This window comes from Dasypus novemcinctus, chromosome 7, assembly GCF_030445035.2.
Source record: "Dasypus novemcinctus isolate mDasNov1 chromosome 7, mDasNov1.1.hap2, whole genome shotgun sequence".
In the NCBI taxonomy this organism is placed as follows: domain Eukaryota; kingdom Metazoa; phylum Chordata; class Mammalia; order Cingulata; family Dasypodidae; genus Dasypus; species Dasypus novemcinctus.
Genome location: NC_080679.1, coordinates 135,590,649 through 135,609,617, shown reverse-complemented (window position 1 = coordinate 135,609,617; position 18,969 = coordinate 135,590,649). Strand labels below are relative to the sequence as shown.

At 39.8% G+C, this 18,969-nt stretch overlaps 1 long non-coding RNA gene across 2 annotated transcripts; it reads left to right on the top strand.

Moving 5' to 3' along the window:
* Window positions 1-235: 235 nt before the first annotated feature.
* On the top strand, window positions 236-16,694 carry LOC111763982 (uncharacterized). Of its 2 annotated transcripts, none has more exons than XR_002796692.2 (4): window positions 236-3,742; window positions 10,102-10,187; window positions 11,380-11,491; window positions 13,942-16,694. It is a non-coding gene; the product is annotated as an uncharacterized lncRNA (long non-coding RNA). The 2 variants fall into 2 exon arrangements; XR_009186645.1 differs by lacking the exon at window positions 236-3,742 and adding an exon at window positions 3,768-6,566.
* Window positions 16,695-18,969: the final 2,275 nt, after the last annotated feature.

Sequence of the window (18,969 nt, the reverse complement as noted above, 5' to 3'; positions counted from 1 at the left end):
AGTTGATAAAATCAATTTAGAAATTTTGATTCAACAGTATCAGTTAAGGCATGACTCACGTTAAAACCCCTACTTCCTTGGTGAGCCTATATAATGGACACTCACTCAGGAAGACACAGAGAAGAGAAGAGAACTTGGTCATTTTGGTCCTGCCACGTGACAGAAAGGAGAAGGCTCAAACAGCTAAAACCCTGTCAAGAGAGAGGAACCATTTACATGACAGTTTGCAACCAAAGAGAATACAGCAGCTAAGCAACTGAGAAGGCCTGGAAAGAAAGGAGTGCTGTGCCAGCCTGTAGCTGAGAGAGAGGAAGGCTCACAGAGATCAGCAGCCATCTTGCTTCAGCATGTAGCTTGCTGAGAAAGCAACCTTGAGCTGGACCCTTCAGGGCCCTGTAACTGTAAGCTTTTACCCTAAATAAATAGCCTTTATAAAAGCCAATGGATTTCTGATACTTTGCATCAGCACCTTTTGGCTGACTAACACAGAAGGGGTATGGGGTGAGGAGAGGCAATGAGAAGAGCTCGCACAATCATGACAAAGGGAGCTGGCTTCAGGGGGACTTATCTAGACCTATGGGAGGTTAATTTTGGCTCTGGAGAGAAAGAAGATCCAATGAAAAGACTACTTAATATTACACTGGTTAGTCAAAGAGGTCACAGGCTTCTTATCAGAGCCACTTGGACTGCGTAGCACCTCTTTAGGTATTTGCTAAGTTTTCCTTTGAATTGTCTTTTCATTGATTATTTTGGATATTTTTATACATTCTGGATAAAAGTTTTATTAGATGTATTTATTGCAGATTTTTTTTTTGCCTTTCCTATTCTTTAGTACTTTAGTTTAATAAGCAAAACTTATAAATTTTGATTAATTCAATTTTATTTTCTCTTTTGTTTGGGTTAGTGTTTTCTGAATCTTTTCTAAGAAGTTGTCATCTAACCCAAGATCATGAGGGCCTTCTCCCATTTTCCTCCAGAACTTTATAGTTTTAACTCTCACATAGAGTTTCATGATCTTTGTTCTTTGATTTTGATTTCTTGAATCTGCAGATTAAATAGAAGAGGTCTGATATATTTACAAAATAAGAATTTCCCAATCAGAAGTACAACATGTCTTTTTATTTGTTCAGATCTTTTGTGCTATGACCTTGCTGAACTCATTTTTTAGTTCTAGGATTTCTTTTTACAGGAATCCTTAGGATTTTCTATGTAGACCTTCAAGCTATATTTTTCTTTTCATACTGTATGTACTTTATTTTATTTTCTTACATTTTGTGGTGTCAGAAAGTTCCAGTATTTAGCTGACTAGCAGAGGTAGAAGTGGAGCTCCTCTTCCTGTTGCCAGCCTAGGGGAGAAAGTATTCACATCTTTCACCATCAATATGATGATAAGAGATAGCTGTTTTATAGAGACTCTTTAAGAAGTCGTGGGTTTTCCCCTCTATCCCTGGTTTTCTGAGTTTTTATTATCATGAGTGGATGTTGACGTTTGTAAACTGATTTTTCTGCATCAATTGATATGAGCATGTCCTTTTTCTACTTTAGTATGTTAATATGGTGGCTTACACTGATTGGTTTTCAAATATTGGATAGCCTTGTATCCCTGGAGTAAACCTCTCTTGGTCATGGTGTGTTATTCTTTTTATAAATTGCTTGATTCACCTTTCTAATATTTTTGAGTGTTTTTGCATTTAAATTCATGAAAGATATTGGTAGATAGTTTTCCCTTCTGTATTGCCTTTGTCTGGTCTTAGTACCAGCATACTACTTGCTTCATAGAATAAGTTAGGAAGTGATTGTCCCTCTTCTATTTTTCTGAAAGAAACTATGTAGAATTGTGTTTAAAATGTTTGATATTAGTTTCCTTATGAAACCATCTGGTTCCAGAAATTTCTTTTTCAGAAATTTTTTTCTATGTATTGCCAGCATCAGCAACCACCTCAGAACTATTTTAATTACGAATCCAATTGCCTTGAAAGTTATAGTAATATTCAAATTACTTTTTTTTCACATTGGGTAGGTTGTGGTAGTATACTGTAGTTTTTGAGGAATTGTTCAGTTTCATCTAAATTGAAATATTTATGCATGAAGAGCTGTTCACAGTATTTCCTTATTTCCCATCTGCAGGATCTTTAGAACTTTAACCTGTTTCATTCCTGATATTGGTAATTTGTGTATTCTCTCCTTTTCTTTGTCATACTTACTACAAATATGCCAATTTTACTGATCTTTTCAAGGAGTCAGAATTTTAATATATAATTTCTCTATGGATTTCCTATTTTTATTTTATTAAGTTAGCTCTTATCTTTATTATTTTCTTTCTTCTGCTGGCTTTGATGATAGTTTGGTATATCGCTCAGTTTTCCTAGGTTATTGTAGTAGGAAATCAGATAAGTAATTTGAGACTTTTCCTTTTTTGTAATGTAAGCAGTCAATGCTCTATAAATTTACCTTTTAGCAGTGCTGTGCCCCCAAATTTTACATGCTGCATTTTCATTTTCATTCAGTTCAACTTGTTTGTCAATTTTTTTGGTTGTTTGATTTAAATTTCCCTTGAAACTTTATCTGTGACTAAAAAACACACTCCATGTGATTTCCTTCTTTCTCTCTTTAAAACCTCTTGAGGTATTTTTTTGGCCCAGGATTATGTCTATATCGGTATATGTTCAGTGGGGACTGAAAAGAAAATGTATTTTGCTGTGCTGTTGGGTAGATATTTATATGAAGAGTGAGGTTACTTCCTTTTTCTTGATGGTGTTTATTGAGTCGTTCTATTTTTGCTGCTTTTTCATCTAGCTCTCCTATCATTTGTTGAGAAAGGTGTTGAAATCTATGATTGTAATTAAGGGTTTGCCATATTTTCTTTCATTTCTACCTAAATGGTGATTGATGGCTGAAGATTCATTGTTTGATGCATAAAATTTCAGAATTGCTATGTCTTTTGGGTGTATTAACCATTAACATTATGTAATGTGTCACTCTGTCCCTGGTAATTTTTTTTTTTTGCTCAAAATCTACACTATCTACTATTAATATAGTCCCTCTCCCACTACTTTCCTTTGATTGCTCCTTGCATGATGCCATTTTTTCATCTTTTTGCTTTCAAACTATAAATATTGTTATAGTTTAAGCAAGTTTCTTATAAATATCATACGGATTAATCATGCTTTCTTCCTGCTACTTTGCCAATCTCTTTCTTTTAATTGTTGTATTTGGATTATTTTCAAAACAATTCGTGCTTTTTAAGGCATAAATCTGTATTTTATATTTCTTTTCTGTTTGTTCTCAAAATTTATTTCTATTTTCTCTTTACTTCTTCCATGTCATTACCTAACAGTTTTTACAATTCCATTTAGATTTTTAGTGTATTTCTTTGTAAAGATATTTTTAATGCCAGCTGTAGGTATTATGTTACATATACAACTGACTTATCAAAGTCTACTGTGTTAGTCACCCAAAGAGGTGCACATGCAAAGTACCAGGAATCTGTTGGCTTTTTTTTTTTTTTGAGGTACTGGGGCCTAGGGATCGAACCCAGGACCTTGCATGTGGGAAGCTGGTGCTCAACCACTGAGCCACATTGGCTTCCCTGAGTTGGTTTTTCCATTTGTTTTTGTTGTTGTTTGTTTTTTTGTTTTGTTTTATCAGGAGCACAAGGAACTGAACCCAGGACCTCCCATATGGGAGGCAGGCACTCAACTGCTTGAACCACATCTGTTCCCCCTGTTTCCTTTTATAAAAGGTATTTATTTGGGAAAAAAGCTTACAATTACAAGGCCCTAACGAGCCCAAATCAAGGCTGCTTTCTCACAAAGTCTGTTGCCACATGTTGAAGGAAGATAGCAAGTGATCTCTGCCTGGTCTCTCTTCCCTTCTTCCTCTTAAGGCTCTGTGGGCCCAGCTTCTTCCAATCTCAGTTGTATGCTAGCACAGGATTGGTCTCCCAGGGCTTCCTATATCAGTCTTGTATAGGACTTATTTCTTTCCAGGCTTTCTCAGCTGCTCAGCTCTCTCTGGGGTCCCAGGATCAAACATGACAGAGCACTCTCTTCTTCCATGTCTATAGCGCTCTCTCTCTTTCTTATTGGGGCTTTCCTGTGTGATTTTCCATCTATATCAGCCACCGAGGGGGTGGGGACTCACTCCTGAGTCATGCTCTACTGACATGGTTGAATCAAAGCCCTAATCTTTTATCAAGTAAACTTAAAACCTTTGAATTTAATAAAATCAAATGGTATCACACCCAAAGCAACAGACAAGTTCACAAACATAATTTTTCTCTTGTGGGGGGATTCATAAATAATATCAAACTGCCACACTCCACCCTCTGAATGCCCAAAAGACATTACAAGATTAAAAATAAAACACCTTAAATCATTTAAGTAGCAATGCTAAATGCAAAATCACATCACAATGAATCAGTTATAGAAATACAATTCGTCTTGGGGCAAAGTCCTGTCCGGCTGAAGACCTGTGAAACTTTCAGCACAATTTATCTGCTTCCTATAAACAGAGAGGCAGGTGTAAGATAAACATTTGCACTACTGTAAGGAGAATTTGGGAGGGAAACATGAGTCGCTGGTCCCCAACAATTCTGAAAACCTGAAGGGCATACTCCATTAGATTTCAAAGTCTGAGAGTCAATCTTAAGATGGTGGTTTCTTCTCCCTCAGGCCTCATGGGGGCCCTCCATTTCCACAGCCTTGACCAAAAGCCATCTTCTTGGTTCTACCCTCCTCGAGCATCTGGATGGTGACTGAGATCCAGACCTCACCATCCAACAACATTGGAGTGATGACCACACTTTCCCCAGTCTCTGGGGTACAGTCTCAACCCCCATAGCACAGTGAGGTGGCAGCTACCTTCCTCCTAATCTCTGGCATACATGCCCAACCCTCTCAGAACAGTGAGGTGGTGATCTGGCCTTCCCTAATCTATGGTGAGCAGGCCTACTGCTCTCAGAGAAATAGGGTGTCAGCCTCACTTTCCCCAACCTATGGGAGACAGGCCCACTCCTCTCAGAGCACTGGGGTAGCAACCTCTCTCTCTCCAATGCTTATGGAATGTGCTCCACCTTCTCTGTAGCCTGGGGCAGAAAAGCTTTCCCTGAGCAGCAGGCTGGAACATCCACCCTCTTCAAATGCTGGGGCAAACTCATCCTCTCCATGTACCTGGGTGGGGTCCCTCTCTTGGCCCAAGGAGATGTCTTAATTCCAGACCTCAGCTTCCATGGTTTTCCTGTTAAAGCCATTTTCCTTTCCATCATCCCTCTCCATGTCCCTTTTAATTCAGGTTGACAGTGGTTTTGTTCACACAGATCTCACAAAAAAACTTGTTGGTTTAGCATGCAGGAAGCAGAAGTCCAAGCCATCAGACAGTAAGATTTTCCACTAGTCTTTCTGGATGACTGCATTGTCAATACTGACTTACAAGTCTCAAGTTTCATTAATTCCTTAAATGGAGTGCTATTTTTGGGGGCCTTGATTTCCACAGGCTTGGAATTTCCAGAATCAGCTTCTCATTTCTTTGTTCTCAACAATTCAGTTCTCAGCTTATCTCTTTCATCTCTTTCATTTAGCATTTTGCTAAAAACTGCAAGAAGCAAGGCTGTATTTTCCATATTTAGTTCTGAAATCTCCTTCGCTAAATGTCCAAGCTCATAATTTTCAAATTCTGTGTTACATATAATATCAGGAGTCAATCTCACTTAGTTCTCTGAAACTTTAAAACACAGATCGCCTTTCCTCTAGTTGCCAATAATAGATTCATCATTTCCTTCTAAAGCCTCATCAGAAGTCTCACAATCCCCCAAGTACAAGGGCAAAGACCAGTGAAGAAGGACAGTTCAATGAAGGGCCCTTGATACTGATGACTATGCTTATGAGCCTGTGTGCTTGAAATTTCAACTTGGCCTAGAACTGCAGGGTACCTAAGAATTACCTCCTGAGAGCCTCCATGTTGCTCAAATGTGGCCATTCTCTAAGCCAAACTGATCATATAAATGTAGTACCTTCCCCTCAACATGGGACATGACTCCTGGGGATGAGCCTCCCTGGTGCTGAGGGATTACTACCAAGCACTAGCTGGTGATATAACTAGAAAAAGTTCTTGAATAAAAGGGGTAAATGGTAAAGACAAATGAGTTTATATGGCTAAGAGACTTCAAAAGTTGGGGGGTCATCAGAGAGGTCATGCTTATGTATGTTTTAGCAGGCTCTCAGAGAAAACCAAAGTAGATAGGAGCCCAGGTAGTGGTGCTTCTGAGAGCTATGGAGATACCCAGGCCTTATGGTCATGGAAATGGCTCTGGAGTTTGGTGCCTTGCCAGTAGGTCCCACTTTGGAATTTGTGCTTCTAAGCATGATAGAGCTGGACTCAGATGTGACTTCTCTACACATGCTTCTTCCATCACTTATACTGAAACTGTGGTTGGCACTGGGGTTTCTGTATACTCAGGAGACTTTAATTTTTGGTCTGACCATGTGCCAGCTGGGCCCTGAGTCTCAATAGAGTTGCAACACCTATTCTCCAGTTTGTTGGACTTAGCCAGGCCAGCTAACAAGGAGGTAAGCATGGTCAACCACCACACCAAGAAACCAAGAGAGTCTACAACTGCAAGGAGGAGAATCTCATTCATCAGCCATGTGGGATCTAAGCCCCCTCTCAATTTAGAGGTGGAGTGGGCATCGCCATCTCAGGGTTCTCAGGATGGAGGAATAAAATATGGATTAGAGTGGACTTACTGGTATTCTACTCTAAAATTATTCCAGCAATGGAAGAAATTATTTTATTAATATGGAGACAATAGCCATGGGACTTGCCGAAGGCAGGGAGAGGGAAGAAGAGGTGTGGTATGGGGGCATTTTTGTGACTTGGAGTTGTCCTGAATGATATTGCAGGGACAGATGCAGGACAGATGCCATAACCTACTGAATGGACTGGGAGAGGGTGTGAACTACAATGTAAACTACAATTCATGCTGTGTAGCAGTGTTACAAAATGCATTCACCAAATGCAATGAATGTACCACACTAATTAAAGAAGTTGTTGATGTGGGAGGAGTGCGGGTGTGAGGAGTGGGGTATATGGGAACCTCTTACATATTTTAATGTAACGTTTTGTGTGATCTATATATCTTTTAAAAAAAAGATAATTTTAAAAACTCTCTTTAGGGTCCATAATCCTATCAATAGACTCTTCAAAGCAATCTAGGCCCTTCTTTAAATCAAGCATCTCACAATTCCTCTAAAAAATACCCCTTACCCATTTATAAAATCCTTCCATCATTTTTGGTAATTGTGACAGACTACCCCACTCCTGTAACCAAATTCTGTATAAGTCAGTGAAAGGAGTGCTGATGCAAAGTACTAGAAATCTGTTGGCTTTTATAAAGGGTATTTATTTTAGGTAAAAGCTTGCAGTTATAAAGCCCTAAAGAGTCCAGCTCAAGGCTGCTTTCTCACCCTAGTCTGTTGCCATGTGTTGAAGCAAGATGGCAGGTGATATCTGCCTGGTTTCTCCTTCTTTCTTCCTCTTAAGGCTCCGTGGGACCAACTTCTTCTGATTTCAGCTGTAGACTGGCATAGGTTTTGTCTCTCAGGGCTTCCTACATCAGTCTGGCACAGGACTCATTTCTTTCTAGACTTTCGCAGTTGCTCAGCTCTCTCTGGGGCCCCAGGATCAGAGTGCTTTCTTCTTCCATGTCTACGGAGCCTTCTCTCTCTTGCTGTGTCTTCTTCTGTATGATTTTCCATTTTTATCAGCCCACTAAAGCGGCAGGGACTCAAACCTGAGTCATGCCCTATTTATGTGGTTGAATCAAAGTCCTAATCTTTTATCAAGTAAACTTAAAACCTTTGAATTTAATACAGTCAAATGGTATCACACCCAGAGGAACAGACCAGTTTACAAACACAATTTTTCTCTCATTTGGGGAGGATTCATAAATAATATTAAATTGCCACATCTACTGTTCTACTGTTGTCCTTATTTTACCAGTTCAAGTGAACTGTAGACACATCACTTTATGCCCTTATTTAACTGTCCCCCATTAATATGATCAATTTTAATATTTACTTTATCTGCTTTGAGAACCACATTCAAGAGTGCTATACTGTTTCCTTCAGTCATTATACACAATTTGGAAAACTCAAGAGGAAAAGGAAAGCCTATTATATTTCCCCTTAATTCTTCCCTTTATGGGCTCCTTTCTTCCTTCCTGATGTTTTCAGATTTCTTCTATCATTTTCCATTTTGTTTAGAGCTCTGTCTTAGCCATTCCTTTATTGCTGGTCTTCTGGTGACAAATTCTCTTAATTTTCCTTCATCTGAGGATATCTTTTTTTTTAAATATATATTTACAAAGAATTTAATATCATCTATGAGAGAAAACAGAGGATATATAGAGAGATCAAAGGCATAAGAGGAGGTAACCTGCAGAATTTTTTTTCTTCTTTATTTTCTTTTAAATGTTACATTAAAAAAAATAAGGTCCCCATATACTCTCCCGCCCCACCCACCCCACCCACACAACCTCTTCCATCGTTGCAGCACATCCACTGCACCTGGCGAATACATTCTGGAGCACCGCTGCACCACATGGACAGTGGTCCACATTGTAGTCCACACTCTCCCCCAGTCCACCCAGTGGGCCACAACAGGACACACAATGTCCAGCATCTGTCCCTGCAGCACTACCTAGGACAACTCCAAATCCTGAAAATGCCATCTGAGGATATCTTGATTTCCCCTTCATCCTAGAAGGATATCTTCAGTGGTCATAGGATACTAGGTTGGCAGTACTTTTCTTTCTGTGCTTGAGAAATGTTGTGCTACTTTCTTCTGGCCTCTATGATTTCTAGTGAGGAATTTATTGCCATTTGAATTATTTTTTTCCTATAGATATTGTGTCATTTTTCTCTAGCTACCTTCAGGAATATTTTGTCTTAGTTTTCAGAAAATTTTCTATGATATGTTTTGGTTGAATTAAAAAAATTTTTATGTTTGAGGTGCACCCAGCTTCTTGAATCTGTATGCTTTTAATTTCATCATTTTTAGGACTTTTTCAGCCATTATTTCTTCAAATACTACATCAATCCCACTTCCTTTCCCCTTCCTTTTTCTCTGAGACTCTGGTGATGTGAATATTCAATTTTTTTTTAATAGTTCCATAGGTCCCTATGGCTCTGTTTATTTTTTCCAGGATATTTCTAAGCTGCCATTCAGATTGAGTAATTTATATTGTTCTATCTTGTGGTTTCTCATTTCTTCTCCCTTCTGCTGCTATACCCCCTACATCTGAGAATTTATTTGTCATAATTTTCAATTCTAAATTTTAAACTTTGTTCTTCTTCTTTACATTTTCTCTTTATTTGCTGAGTATCTTTTCTATATCTTTTTTGAGATTTCCCATATTTTCATTTGTTTCAAGTGTGTTATTAATAGCTTACTGCAGCATTTTTAAGATGGTTGTTCTAAAAATATTTGTTAGATAAATTTAACATCTATTTTCTCAGTTTCTTTTTCGTTCAGTTTGAGATCTTCCTATTTCTTGGTATGATGGTGAATTTTGATTATATCCTGGGAATTTCTGTATTTTGTTATAAAATGCTTAATTTTATTTAATGCTTACATTTTATCAGGCATCATCTGCCACTGCTCCTTTGATTGAAGAGAAACACTGTCTTTTTACTTCCATATAGATATGTAAAGCCAGGTTCTCCATCTGGACTCCACTGATGCCACCTGTTTTTCTTTGGTCCTGAGTTCTCTAACCAGTTAACATTTTACTCTCCTTCTTTCAAAGTCTTCTTATGAAGACTTATGCACAATCTAGGGATTTTAGCTATACTTAGTTGAAGGAATAGAGATAAGTATTTCTATTCCATATTCTCAGAAATGGTATTCTCTAATACATTTTTTAACTTAAGTACTTTGAGTTCCATTGTCAGGAAATAAGATCAGTGGTGCCAATCTTTTTTTGTGATACTATGCCCTGAACACATTGTCTAAGAGTAATATTGATTCTTTTATTTGCACTTATCAATAAATCTTTGTCACTCTCTTGTAAACTTTCTCTTATTTATTTTTCTTTGCTCTTAGTTTATTTTTGTTGTTTTCAAAAAACCCAATCCAAGTGTCTATGTCTACAAAAACAATTCAACCAGTTTTATTTGATCATTGATAAGGTAAGATATATTCACTCTGCCTTATTTTATATTTGCCATTTGTAATGCTTTCTAGTTTATTTTTCCTTCTTGCAACTTTCTTTAGTTTTGTTGAATTGACCATTTTTTCAATTCTTGTTTCTCTTTGATAATTCAGCAGTTTCCTTTTATTTTCTTATTTTTAAGTGGATATCTTATTGTTTTGTTTTGTTTAAAAGATTAATGACTGTATTGTTTGGGCAAAAGCTCTAGCAATATGGAAAAGTCTGAAAGTAAGCCAAAAATTTTTAATCCAGGTGCCATACCCAGAATTAATTTTAATGTTTATTAAATAGCATTAAACCTCATTCCAGATATTACTCAAGAAGAAAATTAGATGAGTATAATTTTAAAAATTGAACTCATACTGCTTATCACTTTAAATTTGAACAACGTTAAATCAAAAATTTAATGAAAGGTATTGCTTATCATTGCTTAATTGTTTCTTCACCAGAGGAAATATGAGTTTCTAAAATATCTTTCTGAAGTTGGGGCAAGAGGTAGCTAATGAAAAACAGTTTTATTTATTGCCCCTCTGTGATTTGTTTTGCCTTTAGGTCACCAGCACGTTTCCTCCTCTTCCTCTCTGCATCTGGGCATCCTTGCCTCTCTTTGCCCCTCCCACCACAGCAAGTGTCTGGAGCAGGCTGGGGAGCCTCCATCTGCAGACACTCTCCCGTTATGTGAGGAATAGTACACTGTAGGTCACTGCGTCAGAAGTGAACTGCCCTGGCAAAGAAATGGGAAACAAAAGGAGTGTGTCCTCAGAGCCCTTTGTACTAATTTATGGGCTCTTTCCTATGCCCCCTGACGTCAGTTGAGTCCCAGCTCCACCATCACCTAACTCTGTACCCTTGAACAGGCCCATTCAGGTTGCTACAACTCAATTCTCTGCACACCTCTTCCCCTTTCCAGGCATTGCAAGGTGTAAAGGCATTTGCATTCGTACTTTGAAAAGAGCAAGATTGTGATGCACGTATTTAAGATGATCACTCTTTTCAGATATTTCTTCCTCTATTCTTTCTATTTTTAAATAGACAACTAGTGGCTTTTTCTTCTTCTCGGTCACCCTATAATCATGCCACTCTGATCTGCTTGTTCTCTTTCTCTCCCACCTTTAATCATTACATAAAAAAGGACTTTCAAACTTTACTCTGTTCTTTTCTTCTCTCAGCTCACGGTTGCTCAGAACCTTCCCTTCACAGAAGCCCTGGGACTTCAGCCCACACCTCCTGTCAGCCATGTTCTCCTAAGAGAGAAGTCCTTTGTATTTCACCCTGATAATGGTAATGTGTGTCTTTTTGCTTCTTTTGAGCATAAGGGTTTTTCTCTAATAATAATCATTATTTTTAAGAGAATCATTATTGTGACTGATGTTTTAATTTAGGGATGAGAACAGGTAGGCAATGGGTTTAAATCATTTACTGAAGGTCACCTCCTGACTAACAGTCAGAAATGGAGACAGACACATGCAGTCCTTTAATTCTGGCAAGCCTTCAGTAGTATGAATACTCTAATGGAGAACTGTATGAAATTGCTGGTCTTTGCTCTTTTCCTCCTGTACTTCTTTCCTGTTGGAACACTTCCTAAGAAGCTGCCCTTCTAACCTCTTGATTGTCCACAGCTCCAATTCTGTAACCATATTCAAGGATTTTGCTGTGGTCCTAAACAATTTTCCAGCTCATTTGCATCTTCACCCCTACTGCCTTCACACCATGACTACTGCTGGCAACAAGAACAACACTGCCATCAACAAAACGAACACTGCCACCTACACTACAGCCACCACAACACCAGTCACAGCACCACATCCGTCACTGCTGCCACCACCACCACGACTGTCACTAACACTGCCGCCACCACCAACACTGCCACTTCCAGCATTGCCGCCACCACCAACACTGCCACTTCCAGCACCGCCCCACCACCACACTGCCACTGCCAGTCCTGCCACCACCACCAACACTGCCACTGCCAGCATTGCCGCCACCAACACTGCCACTGCCAGCACCACCACCACCAACACTGCCACTGCCAGTCCTGCCGCCACCACCAACACTGCCACTGCCAGCACTGCCGCCACCACCAACACTGCCACTGCCAGCACCGCCACCACCAACACTGCCACTGCCAGCACTGCCGCCACCACCAACACTGCCACTGCCAGCACTGCTGCCACCACCAACACTGCCACTGCCAGCACTGCCGCCACCACCAACACTGCCACTTCCAGCACTGCTGCCACCACCAACACTGCCACTGCCAGTCCTGCCACCACCACCAACACTGCCACTGCCAGCACTGCTGCCACCACCAACACTGCCACTGCCAGCACCGCCACCACCAACACTGCCACTGCCAGTCCTGCCACCACCACCAACACTGCCACTGCCAGCACTGCCGCCACCACCAACACTGCCACTGCCAGCACCGCCACCACCAACACTGCCACTGCTAATCCTGCCGCCACCACCAACACTGCCCTTCCAGCACTGCCGCCACCACCAACACTGCCACTTCCAGCACTGCCGCCACCACCAACACTGCCACTTCCAGCACTGCCGCCACCACCAACACTGCCACTGCCAGCACCGCCGCCACCACCAACACTGCCACTGCCAGCACCGCCACCACCAACACTGCCACTGCCAGCACTGCTGCCACCACCAACACTGCCACTGCCAGCACTGCCGCCACCACCAACACTGCCACTGCCAGCACTGCCGCCACCACCAACACTGCCACTTCCAGCACTGCTGCCACCACCAACACTGCCACTGCCAGTCCTGCCACCACCACCAACACTGCCACTGCCAGCACTGCTGCCACCACCAACACTGCCACTGCCAGTCCTGCCACCACCACCAACACTGCCACAGCCAGCACTGCCACCACCACCAACACTGCCACTGCCAGCACCGCCACCACCAACACTGCCACTTCCAGCACTGCCGCCACCACCAACACTGCCACTTCCAGCACTGCCGCCACCACCAAACAAAACATGCAGCCACCATCGCCACTTGCATCTCCACCAACTAACTCCATCCCTCCCAGTATGCTGTCCCACGCTTTTGTAAATTTCCATATGACTTTCACTTCCCCTAGATCTCAGTCCCCCTCCATATTCTCTGAGAACATTTCTAAGTCATTCTTATAGATGCAGTTCAGAAAGACCTTCTTTAGTAAAGTGTCCACAGACCCTGTGCCTGAGATGGCAGGTTTGGATGTCCTTCTTCTTTTTATTAAACATTTTTATTTTGGGATTTATAAACAATTTTAAGAAAGAATAGAGTGAGGTTCCATGTATACTTTACCCAGTTTCCCTTAATGCTAACATCTTGCATAACTATAATAAATTATCACAATTAAGCTATTGACATTAATGTAGTCAAGATATATTTACATCCCATAAAGACCCCTCATGTTGCCCTTATAGCCACACCTACCTTCCTCCTACCCCACTCACTCCTTAATCACTGGAAACATTTATCTGTTGTCCATTTCCATAATTTCTCATTTCTAGGGTGCTGTCTAAATGGAATCTTATAGTTTGTAACCTTTTGAGATAGGCTTATTTCACTCTGCTTAATTCTTTGGAGATTTATACATCTGGTCACATGTTTCAATAATCTGTTCCTTTTATTGCTAAGTGGTATTTAATGGTATGGGCATACAGCAGCATTATATATATATAAAATGTTTTTATTTTATTTTATTTTTTTCTCTCATTCAGTGACATCTGAGTTTTCCCCAGTTTGCTAATGTGGTGGCTTGGAGCTACGTACCTCTGAAAAATCATGTTCTTAAACCTTATTCGTTCCTGTGGGTGTGAACCTATTCTACATAGGGCCTTTCTGTGATGTTGCTGCAGTCAAGGTGTGGCTCACTTCAATCAGACTGGGTCTTAATCTTGTTACTGGTGACCTAAAGGGAAGGTTACAGAGAGGGAGACAATCAGAGGGAGGAGCCAGAACCTGGAAGTACACAGAACCCAGAAGAGAAGGGAGAAGCCAGGAGAGGCCACCATGTGCATTGTCCTGTGACAGAGAAGCCAAGGACCAATGATCACAGGCTCAGGAGGCCACAGTCTTCAGGGAAAAGCACCACCGTGATGATGCTTTGGTTTTAGACTTCTCCTAGTCTCAAAACAGTGAGTCAATGAATTCCCATTGTTGAATATTTACCTGAGGATATTTGCAAGCTATGTGCTAAAGTTTGGAGTAAAATGTGAGAAGAAAAAGACATGTTGAGAATTGAACTCTTGAGCAAAAAGAAACCAGAAATTGATGGTTTGGAAAATTCTGAGCCTACCCAGATAGTGTGGTCTGAAACTAGGGACAGGAGCAGCCCTATTCGTGGCCTCCCTGAGCGTCAGAAAGCAAGTTCCCAAAGAATAATGCTCCCTGTGGATTGAACTGAACATGGATCCAGTCAGCCATTTTGGTGGAAGTTAGAACTGGAAATGCAGTTATGCAAAGGATCTGAGGAAAGTTCTACTGTCTGATGGTTTGGAGCCCTGTGAACTGCATGCAAAGCCAATGGGGATTTTGCAAAAATTATATAAATAGTATCACTGTCAGCCTAGACTGAAAGGGACAGAAAAAGGACAAATTGAAGGAAAATGACTTCAGGGACAGAACTATGAAAGCCAAGACATCTTCAGTCCAAGAGTGTGGTGCCATCCATGTGTATGTAAAGGTCAGGTCCACCCTTGCAGACATCTGACCAGGTGCTTAGAAGGGACAAGCCTTGTGTCCCACTGTTCAGGAGAGTGCTGCCACCCAATGCTCAGTGATGGGAGTGCCTTAGCCCCAGCATTTGTTGAGTGTTTGGCTGCCACCCCAGTACTCAGAGAATGTGGGACTCGTGTCCCTGCGTTCATGGAGATACTGGCTGTCATCCCCATGTTTAGAGGGGTAGAGACTTCACCTCAGGGTTCAGGGTGTGAGTCTACTGTAAAAACACTTGGAATGGGTGGGGCTGCTGCTCCATCAGACATGGAGGACCAAACATCAATTAGTAGATGACTCTCAGACTTTGACATCTAATGGAGTTTGCATTGCTGAGTTTCAGAATTGTTTGAGACTCATGACCTATTTTCCTTCTAGCTTCTCCCCCTGGATTAGGAATGCTTATCCTATACCTTCATTGTATATTGGAATTGAATAATACGTTTTCAGGATTTCACAGGTTCACAGACAGGGGAATTGTGACCCAGGAGGGACCCACAATTAACATTTTGATGAGTCTTACCATTGTTTCTGAAATAAATTAAGGTTTTTGGGATGTCTTATTGGGATGAATATATTTTGAATGGGAGAAGAGCATGTCATTTTGGGGTCCAGATGGTAGACTGTGGTGGCTTAGAGTTATGTATTCCAGAAAAAAAAAATGTACTTAAAGTTAATCCATTCTGGCAGATATAAACCCATTGTAAATAGGACCCTTTGATGAGGTTATGAGGTTATTTCAGTTAAGGTGTAAGCCAACTAAATCGGGATGGGTCTTAATCCTATTACTAAAAGCTTTATATGGGAGGTCGCAGAAAGAGAGAAAATCAGAGGGAGCATCCCAAAGCTAGAAAGAAACAGATCCCAGAAGAGAAGGGAGGAGCTAGAGAGGCTGCCATGCGCTTGTCGCCTGACAGAAAAGCCAATGATCAGCAATGTCAGGCAGCCTAACCCAGAATGCCCTGATCTGAAGGGAAGCAGCACCTTGATGATGTCTTGACTTTAAACTTCTCAGAAACCATGTGCCCATAAATTCCCATTATTGTAGCCAACCCCATTGCATGATAGTTGCCTGAGCGATAAGGAAATTAAAAGAGGTTGGAATGAAAGAAGCTACTATGAACATCTCTGTACCCATTTTACACATAAGTTTTCATTTCCCTGGTATAAATGCCCAAGAGTGTATATTCTGGGTCATATGTTAATTGCTTGTTTAGTTGTTTTAAAAACTGTCAAGTGTTGTGTCTTTTTTTGAGTGTGTGTGCCACTTTACATTCCTAATAATAATGTAAGAGATACCCAGTTTCACTTCATTTTCACTTCATGTTGTCAGAATTTGTATTAGACATTCCTAAAGGCATACAGCAATATCACATTGTGGTTTGAATTTGCATTTTCATGATGGCTAATGGGGCTAATTACATTTTTGTATGTTTAATTGTCATATGTAAATCCTCTATGACAAATATGATAAATGGACTTCTGCCCATTTTTCTAGGTGGAGTGTTTGTTTCTTTGGAGTTGAGTTTGATGAATTCTCTATATATTCTAGATACTAGTCCCTAGGCAGATACAAGGTTTACCAATATTTTATCACAATTTGTAGCTTGTCCTTTCATTTTCTTAACAGCATCTTTCACAGAACAACAATATTTAATTTTGATGGAGTCACATTTACAGTTTTTCACTCTGTGGTTCATTCTGTTGGTGTCAAATTTTTCTCTTTGCTTAGTCATAATTCCCAAGATTTTTTCTAAGTTTTTTATAGTTTTAAAGTTATATTTAAGGTCATGATGTATTTGAATTTTTCAGAAGGTGTGACTTTTAGGTCAGGGTTCATTTTGCTTTACCTATAAAGTTCTATTACCCTAGATACATTTGGCAAATAAGCCTTCTATCCACCACTGAATTTGTTTTTCACCTGTGCAAAATATATCGAGGCTTAAACAGTATTATCAGTCGACATTGCATAATGGACGTTTATAGAATAGTCCATTTAGCAACCACAGAATACACATTCTTCTCTAGCTTATATGGAACATTCATCAAGATATACCACTTTCTTGGCCATAAACCACACCATAATATTTTTTTAAAAATTTGAAATCATACAGAGTATGTTCTCAGACCATGATAGAATTAAACTAGATATTAATAACGAAAATATAGCTTGAAAATATGAAAATATTTGGAACTTAATTAGCACAATTCTCAATAATACAAGGATCAAAGAAAAAGTATCAAGTTTTTAAAATATTGAACTAAATTGAAGTGAAAGTATAAGTCACCAAACTTTGTAGGGTACAGTGAAAGGAGTACTTAGATGAAAATTTGTAGTATTAAATGCATGTATTACAAAATGAGAAATATCTAAAATCAATAATTATTCTTTTACCTCATGAGACTCTAGAAAGAAACACAATTTAAGCCTAAAACAAGAAGAAGAAAAGAAATATTAATAGCAAAAATTAGAGCAGGAATTAATGAAAATAAATACAGAAAACAATAGAGACATTCAACGAAACCAAAACCTGTCTTTGAAAAGATCAATAAAATTTAAAAAATCTCCAGCCAAGCTAACCACAAATAGAGAGAATGCATAAATTACCAGTAGCAGAAATGAAAAAGGTTACATTACTAATAATCCTTTGAATATTAAGAAAGATAATAAGAGAATACTATGCAGAACTCTATGTCCATCACTTTGATAACTTAAATGAAATTTACAAATTCCTTAAAAGGCACAAACTACCAAAATTCATACAAATGAAATAGATTATCTGAATAGGCCAGTATCTATGAAATAAATTAAGTCAATAATTAATAACCTCCCCCCAAATATAGCAAGGCCCAGAAGGTTTTACTGATGAAGGCTCTGAAGCATTTAAGAAAAAGTAGATACCAATGCTCCACCATCTCTTTGAGGAAATACAAGCAGAATGCACACTTCTTAACTCATGCTATGAGCCCAGCATTTCTCTAATACCAAACAGAAGGTAGTATAGGAAAGAAATATAGTTTGCTGTATCTCAAGAACATAGCTGCAAATGTTGTCAGAAAATATTGACAAATCAAATCCAACCATTTGTATAACGATTTTATGCCATGTCTGAGTGGAACTGATTCCAGTTTTCAAAACTTGCTAAACATTTGAGAATTGATTAATATAACTATGACATCAACAAGCTAAAAAAGGAAAATCATATGATTATATTAATTGATACCAGGAAAGCATTTGACAAAACCCAACATCCTTTCATGATTAAAAAAAAAAAAAAAACTCCTTGCAAATTAGGAATATAGAGTAACTTCTTCAACATGATAAAGACCATTTACAAATACCTTAAAGTTCATACCTTGCTTAATGGTGAGAACTAGACACTTTCTCTCTAAGATCCTCTCTCACTGCTCTTTTTTTTTAAAGATTTTTATTTTATTTATTTCTCTCCCCTTCCCACCGTCCCGCCCCCCCCCCCCCAGGTGTCTGCTCTCTGTGTCCATTCACTGTGTGTTCTTCTTTGTCCGCTTCTGTTGTTGTCAGCAGCATGGGAATCTGTGTCTATTTTTGTTGCATCATCTTGTTGGCTGCATCAACTCTCCACGTGTGCGGCACCACTCCTGGGCAGGCTGAACTTTCTTTCACACTGGGTGGCTCTCCTTAAAGGGCGCACTCTTTGCACGTGGGGCTCCCCTATGTGGGGGACACCCCTGCGTGGCACAGCACTCCTTGTGCACATCAGCACTGCGTGTGGGCCAGCTCCACACGGGTCAAGGAGGCCTGGGGTTTGAACTGCAGGCCTCCCATGTGGTAGATGGATGCCCTATCTATTGGGCCAAGTCTGCTTCCCTCTCACTGCTCTTATTCAACATTGTACAGGAGATCCTTTTTGGTGAAATAAGAAAAGAAGAGAGTACTAAAAAGTTAATTGATTTGGAAAGAAGGGATGAATGAAATTGTTCTTCCTTTTTCTTTCCACAGATAACATGATTATCTATGTAAAAAATCCCAAAGCATAAGCAAAAAACTCCTG